The following is an 8557-nucleotide window of genomic DNA, read 5'->3' on the forward strand; positions in this document are numbered from 1 at the left end:
ACACACACACACACACTCAACATATACTGTACTTTCACTCGACACAAACACACTCTCTCTCTCTCTCTCTCTCTCTCTCTCTCTTTCTCATGCACTTACACTCAACACATACACCCACGTGCACACAATCTTACATGCAAACAGACACAAACACACTCTCACGTACACACACTCAACATGTATACATCTATTTGCGCGCACACACACACACACACTCTCTCTCTCATACTCACACTCAACACAGTACACATCTTAAAGACATACACAGACATGTTCTCTTAAACACACACAAACACGTGTACACCACACTCACTCATACAAACTCCATTTCATAGACACACACATACAGGACACACTCTCATACACAGTCTCTTACAAACACACACACACACACACACACACACACACACATTGGATTTCCATGTATTATGGGGACTTAATATAGACGTTATGATGTCATTTGGTTCACACACACACCCACATATTTTCTCTCTCTCTCTCTCTCTCTCTCTCTCTCTCTCTCACACACACACACACACACACACACACACAGACACACACACAGACACACACACACACACATTGGGTTTTCATGTCTTAAGGGGATTTACAATAGATGTAATGATGCAATTTGGACATCCCGGAACAGACTGGTGGGGTATGAGTGGTATGATGTATGGTGGACAGGATGAGGTGAGGATGTGAGCGAGTGTGCAGAAAAACTCCTGAGGAAAGACAGAGAAAGTGTTAGGGAGTGAAACCGAGATGCCCACCAATAACTAACATCATCGACAGTCACAAGCTAAATTTACACCTGAGCAGGAACTGACCTCATGCCCCACATCCTCTCCTGTCTCGCAGCTCTCTTGCTCTGGGCAGGAAAGAAACACCCAGCGCATGTGACCTGTGCGTGACCTCCAGCACCCTCAGTAGACGTCATGCCCACCTAGGGCTCATGAACACACAGTCTCAGGGTCAACAGTGTGTGTGTATATGTGTGTGTGTGATTAGTTTTACATCCTGAGGCCATCAGGCAGGATTTCACAGCCTTGTAAATCTTAAAAAGGCAGTCAGAGTTTTCTCTTCTCTGCTGCTTCTGCTCAAAATGATCAGCATGAATGTGCATGCAGATCTCGAATGACTGGCTGATATTAAAAACCTGCTGATTTGGGCCCTGCAGGCTTAAAAGAAGAAGGAAATGATGATGGGTGTGACAGGGTGGACAGAGAAACTCCATAAAGCAGCAGTTGGATGCTACAGAGGGAGAGAAAGACAGAATAAGACAACTGTTTCCAAGACAAATGTTTCCATCCAGACACGCAAATTAAATTTATACACAAAAGTGGAATATCCAGCTTGATCTTACAAGGAAGCGTTACTTTTTGACGTTTTGTCAGTTTAGTGGTTAATGCCGAGTTCAGACTGCACAATTTTCAAAGTAGTCGTGTCACAGATGTTTTCACACTGCATGACACATGCGAGAAGTGACATAGAAACAACGAAAGGTCACGTAATATATATTTTGTTATTAACTACATAATAAAAAAAGAAGTGTGGTAGAAAAAGTACTTATTTTGCCCGGCTTTGAAGGGAATTAACAATTTCTCTCCAACTTTTTTCTGTAAAAAAATCTGTAAGTTTACGGAAAAAAACCTGTAAAATAACAGTCGTTAAATTAGAGAAATTTACTGTAAAATAACAGCAGTTAAATTACAGAAATATACCATTAAATAGTAGATATTAAATTACAGAAATTTCCTTAAATTAAATTTCTGGTAAATTTATGTAATTTAACATCCGTTATTTTACGGTAAATTTCTGTAATTTAACGGCTGATATTTTATTGTTTTTTTTCCAGAACACTGTAAAAAATAAATCTGTAAAATTTACAGCAAAAATCCGGCAGACGTGGTTGACAGTATTGTACCATTAAAAAATACAATACAAACCGTTTTTTTTACAGTAAACTACCGTATTTCATTATTTATAGATGTAATATAAATGTATTTTAAATACCAACATCTACACATCTTTTAATAAACAAATAGACATGTTAACACAGCCATGTGCAGGTGGTAATGAGAAAGTTACTGAATGAACCAATGCTCATCACAAACAATTTTTCCCCACAAGAAAATGTGGGTGCATTGTCCTATCAGTGTGTAGAAGGTGCTCAGTGTCATTCACACAGCTACAAAATACCAGTATGGTAACACACATAAAATTAAAGGGCACATAGTTTACCCCTTTTTTATGATTTGATATTAATATTATGGTTCTTCTGAGTGTGCCAGTTTAGGTTCAGTTCAACACACAGTTCAGATGTTTTTATTATAATGTGTTAAAAAGTGTCATGTTGGGGGTGTTTACACAGTTTGCTGTTTTAGGGGCGTGTTGCTTCACAGTTTCGGCTTTCTGCCCAACGTAACAAGGAGGCGGAGCCAAGAGCTCCCACGCTCTGTAAACAAAATCAATATAGTTTTGATTTAATTTGTACTTTAATTAGTGATATATGATTTTGCTTACCTCACTAGCAGATTAGTTTACTTATTTAATGAAAAACATACTTAATTTTGACTTATTATTTCTGAAAACAAGACAATATTTTTTTGCTTGTCTATAAAATGCATATGCGGCAGGTCTCTTTCAGCTGCATTGCACCTTTGGCATTTTGAAGATGCAGTATATTAGTATTCTAGAAAGCTCTTCTTGATCTAAGAGTTTTTAGATATTTGGACCAGAAACCAGACAAAAAGCGTTTTTGCTGTGAAATTTGTGACCTCAAGCAGTGTGTGCGTTTTTGTGCATGTGTTTAACAGGTGTGTGTGTTCATCTGTAGCGAATGTCCACTTCCGTCTGTCTGAGCTTCATTCATCATCACGACACACTGATTCATGCCTTTCTCTGAGCTCTTGAGTTTTAAGGTCTTCGTGTGCTGTGAACTCCCTTCCATTGTCTTCAACATGATGGTGAAACAATCGAGTGTGTGTGTGTGTGTGTGTGTGTGTGCGTGTGTGTGTGTGTGTGTGTGTGTGTGTGTGTGTGTGTGTGCAATTGTGTGTGTGTGTGTGCGTGTGTGCGTGTGTGTGTGTGTGTGTGTGTGTGTGTGTGTGTGAGTGTGTGTGCATTTGTGTGTGTGGTGTAGATAAGAAGTCTGGCTCACTGAGGTTACGTGACCCTCAATATGTTTACAAACACAGCACTCGACCCCCAGTAAATCACTGTCAGTGAGTTTGTGTGTGTGTGAGGGAGGACAGGTGTAGCTGATGACTCTAAAAAAAATCCCACAGGAGAAGATTTATGATCTGAAGATGCTGTTATTGCCAAATGTTTAGAAAAAAGTATTTTTGCTCATTTAAAAATACAATAATATTATATAATATAATATAATTTAATGAAATAAGCTGTTTTCATTGTATAACATACACTCACTGGCCACTATATTAGGTACACATTACTTGTACCGGGTTTGACCGTTTTTGTTTTCAAAACTGTCTTAATCCTTCGTGGCAACAAGGTACTGGAAATATTCCTCAGATTTTGCTCCATATTGCCATGATAGCATCACGCAGTTGCTGCTGATTTTTTGGCTGCACATCTATGATGTGAATCTCCTGTTCCACCAAATCCCAAAGTGCTCTATTGGATTGAGATCTGGCGACTGTGGAGGCCATTTGAGTACAGTGAACTCATTGTCATGTTAAAGACACCAGTCTGAGATGATTCACGCTTTATGACATGGTGCGTTATCCTTCTGGAAGTAGCCATCAGAAGATGGGTACACTGTGGTCATAAAGGGATGGACATGGTCAGCAACAATACTCAGGTAGGCTGTGGCGTTGACATGATGCTTAATTGGTGAACTTTTGATACAAGGCAGGATGGATTCATGCTTTCATGTTGTTGACAACAAATTCTGACACTACCATCTGAATGTCGCAACAGAAATCAAGACTCATCAGACCAGGCAACCTTTCTTATATTGTGCAATTTTGTTGAGCCGGTGTGTATTGTAGCCTCAGTTTCCTGTTCTTAGCTGACAGGAGTGGCATCCAGTGTGGTCTTCTGCTGCTGTAGCCCATCCGCCTCAAGGTTGAATGATTTGTGTGTTCAGAGATGCTCTTCTGCAGACCTCGGTTGTAACGAGTGCTAATTTGAGTTACTGTTGCCTTTCCATTGGCTGGAACCAGTCTGGCCATTCTCCTCTAATCTCTGGCATCAACAAGGCATTTGCGCCCACAGAACTGCCATTTATTGGATATTTTCTCTTTTTCAGACCATTCTCTGTAAACCCTAGAGATGGTTGTGCATGAAAATCCCAGTAGATCAGCAGTTTCTGAATTTCTCAGACCAGCCCGTCTGGCACCAACAACCATACCACGTTCAATTTCACTTAAATCACCTTTTTTTCCCATTCTGATTCTCGGTTTGAACTTCTGCAGATCGTCTTGACCATGTCTACATGCCTAAATGCATTGAGTTGCTGCCATGTGATTGGCTGATCAGAAATTTGTGTAAGCGAGCAGTTGGACAGGTGTACCTAATAAAGTGGCCGGTGAGTGTAGATACTTTCATTAAAAATACTAGTTTACATTTGTGTGTTTGTCGAGTTTTATTTCTTACATTAATTTGTTTCTTAGATTAATTAATTTATTAGTGCTAGCCATTATTTTAAGTTTTGCAAGAATTTTGATTATATTTGCATATACCAAACACATTGTACCAAGCTTTTCGGCTTAGTCCCTTTATTAATCTGGGGTCGCCACAGCGGAATGAACCACCAACTTATCCACCATATGTTTTACGCAACGGATGCCCTTCCAGCTGCAACCACTGGAAAACATTCATACACACTTACTCATTCCCACACACACACTACGGACAATTTAGTTCATTCAATTCACCTATACCACGTTTTTGGACTTGAGGGGGAAACCAGAGCAGCTGGAGGAAACCCACGCGAACACGGGAGAACATGCAAACTCCACACAGAAATACCAACTGACCCAGCTGGGGCTTGAACCAGCGACCTTCTTGCTTTGAGGCGATTGTGCTACCCACTGCGCCACAGCGCTGCCCTCAATTCCAAACCAAGTGAATCTTAATAACTAGTTTCAATCTTTATATTTATAAATTAATATAATTAAATGGCGTATTATTTATTAAGCACAACCAGAGGTGAAAACAGCTATTATATTTAAATGTGCATAATTAATAAGCAGGTTAATACAGATAAAACAGTCCAAATATTAGATGCAATCAAAATAACAAATGATTAAATGTGCAAAATAAAAACTACATGATGCTATATAATCCACAAAAATATTAGCATAATCTTTTGACAAAATAAAATAATCACATATTAATAATTATTGTTATTTATTTCATAATCACTTATTATTAATAATAAACTAAATTAAAGGAATTCATTAAAGTTTTCTACAATGTGCTTGGGTAAAAATATCAGACTTGCATATTATAGATATGAAGTGTGCTCTGGATATTGAGTTAATGACAGTTTATTTTGCAAGGTTTGCAGATAGTTGTAGTGGTCATAATGAACTGTTTAGTGCTCTTTTTGTGTGTGTTTTTAGCACTGTTGGCGAATGAATGAAGTGACGGGACAGTGTTGAGATTCCACAGAGGAAAAGGAGGAGGACAGATGAAAGAAAGCAGAGGTCAGAGGACAGGGAGACGGAGAAAGAGTTAATGCTGAGCTCCTTCACTTCTGTGAGCAGGAATTCAGCTGCTAATCACTGTTTAAACACACTTCAGCGCACACACATACATCAACACAATATCAGCCCTCACACCCTCACACAAACTGATCTAATCCTAAGACATCTAAATCAAGATCCGGGGGGGTATTCCAAAAAAGAAAGTTGTGTGATTTACCCGGGTAAGTTTAAAGATATGTAAGTGGATAAAATAAGCTGTATATATTTATTCCTGGGCTATGAATAATTACAGACTTATCTATACACACATACGTGTATATATTTGAGAAAATGTTTATTTATATTTATAAAATCAATACAATAACAGTATATATATATATATATATATATATATTAATCAAATCGTTTGATCCCCAGATTATGTTTTATAGGGTTAGGTAATCTCTGAGCTTTTTATGTGTGCATTTTTTATGTATAAAATTTATAAATTCCCAATTATTTATATAAAGAGTATAAATAATCATACAGTATATTATTTTGTTTAATATAATATAATATAATATAATATAATATAATATAATATAATATAATATAATATAATATAATATAATATAATATAATGTAACATTAATTTTCTTTTTGGCTTAATCCCTTTATTAATCTGAAATTGCCACAGTGGAATGAATTACGCAGCGCCCTTCCAGCTGCAACCCATCACTGGGAAACATCCATACACTCTCATTCACACACATACTCTTTACAGAGAATTTAGCATACCCAATTCACCTGTACCGTATGTCTTTGGACTTGTTGGGGAAACCGGAGCACCCAGAGGAAACCCACGCAAACACAGGGAGAACATGCAAACTCAACACAGAAATGCCAATTGACCCAGCCGAGGCTCGAACCAGCGACCTTCTTGCTGTGAGGCAATTGTGCTACCCACTGCGCCACCGTGATGCCTATAATATAATATAATATAATATAATATAATATAATTTTTGTAAGCAATAAAATTATGCTTATTTATACTTTATTTAGTTACATTTTATTTTTTGTAAAAGCACAATTTCTATTATATCACTTACATAATTTTATTATGGAGCAATCTCGCCTTATATACAAATGTGATCCAGCAAGCACAGCATTTATTTTAGTTCAATTAATACTCCATGTAATGTGTAATAAGCATCTAGCAAACAATATAATTCTTGTTCACAATTTACAAATATAAAACATGTAAAATACAACAATGCTACCATTTCACTCCCACTCAGGCCATCTCAAAATGTTTTCTTTAGATTTGTGCGATAGTTTAGAACAGGGGTCACCAAACTTGTTCCTGGAAGGCCGGTGTCCTGCAAATTTTAGCTCCAACCCTAATGAAACACACCTGAATGAGCTAATCAAGCTCTTACTAGGTATACTTGAAACACCCAGGCAGGTGTGTTGAGGAAAGTTGGAGCTAAACCCTGCAGGGCACCGGACCTCCAGGAGCGAGATTAGTGACCCCAATATCATTACGTTTATTTTGCCTGTTTTTTTATTCTGAAAGTGCAGGCAGCCATTGACTTTAGCATTTTATGACTCATCCAGAACTACAGTTTCAGTTAAAAATGTTATATTGAAGAAGAAAAAGTCAGCTACATCTTGGTGGGTGAGTATATTAAAATCTCTGGGTCAGTTTCTGGGTGAACTGGCCCTTAAAATGTGCACTGTCAAAAATATTTGTAAATAAGCAGTTTTCCATATTTGCTGATTCCTCTTTTTTCGTCGCTTATTTATGCCTTTGAATTGCATTGGGGGATCTTGATCTTTCTTCCAAAATCTTTTGATGTTGAAAATGGACTCTTGTTGGTATTTTTAATAGTTTGAAGGGATATATTATCTGTTTGTGTTGTAATTTAGGGTACACAATCCTGGTGATAAACTTTATTTAAATATTCTGTCATTTTCTATTTTTCAGACATTATTCTCTCTATATTATTTCTTTATGTCTTGTCTCAAACTACTAAAAAGGCAATAAAAAGAACTCTGCAGTGTTGAATTTTCAACATCAAAAGTCGACAAAGCAGATATAAAACGTAATAACAATGAACATAATGCAATTCACAACAGTAAGATAAACAGAAAATACGTTCTCAAGAACTGTTCGGATATTTTGACAGTGTTTTCTTTGACTTTTTTTTTTCATGTTTGCCTTTAGACAAACATTTTTCAGTTTTTTTGAGAAGCAAATCTTTTAAAATCTTCATTTCTGTGATAACAGGAAATCATCATTCAACTCGTTTTCTAGAAAAATCCCTGCTTTCAGAAAGGAACATATAAAACAATGGGGAAGAGAAAAGAACAAAAAACATCTCCATTGTGTTGATATTTCCAGCTCTGCTAAAGGCGGATCGCTGTGGCACAAACTAAACATGAATGGGAAGATCAGGAAATGGCATCACAGTTTCCTGTTTCTTCCAGAGGAAAATCTCTCTCTTCTCTTTCTTGCTTATCATGAGATATTGCCAAAACACTGCAGATTACATAAACAATGAATAAAATTGTAAAGAAATTATTTATTACATATATACGATACCTGACAAATGTCTTGATTACTCAGGTTGTTGATGTTGCCATCCATTCTGCAGCTCTCTCACAAGCCCACATACTGAATGTAACCCCAAACCATGATTTTTCCTTCACCAAACTTGACTGACTCTGCGAGAATCTTGTGTCCATGCAGGTTCCAGTAGGTCTTCTGTAGTATTTGTGATCATTGTGATTCAGTTCAACAGATGATTCATCAGAAAATTCGAACTTCTGCCACTTTTCTAAATGATCAACTAAAAGTCAAGCTATTATTTGTTGCTCTTACAACTGGGTTCAACGAC

General features: G+C 37.2%; 1 long non-coding RNA gene across 2 annotated transcripts in view; it reads left to right on the forward strand.

Moving 5' to 3' along the window:
* Window positions 1-5730, forward strand: part of LOC141379972 (uncharacterized) — a 60475-nt gene extending 54745 nt beyond the window's left edge. The window contains exons 4-5 of one of the 2 annotated variants that reach the window (XR_012397128.1): window positions 4443-4555; window positions 5595-5730. This is a non-coding gene — a long non-coding RNA (uncharacterized lncRNA). The remainder of the gene's footprint in view (window positions 1-4442; window positions 4556-5594) is intronic. The other variant, XR_012397129.1, reaches the window with a different exon arrangement.
* Window positions 5731-8557: the final 2827 nt, after the last annotated feature.

Source organism: Danio rerio, chromosome 21, assembly GCF_049306965.1.
Source record: "Danio rerio strain Tuebingen ecotype United States chromosome 21, GRCz12tu, whole genome shotgun sequence".
NCBI lineage: Eukaryota > Metazoa > Chordata > Actinopteri > Cypriniformes > Danionidae > Danio > Danio rerio.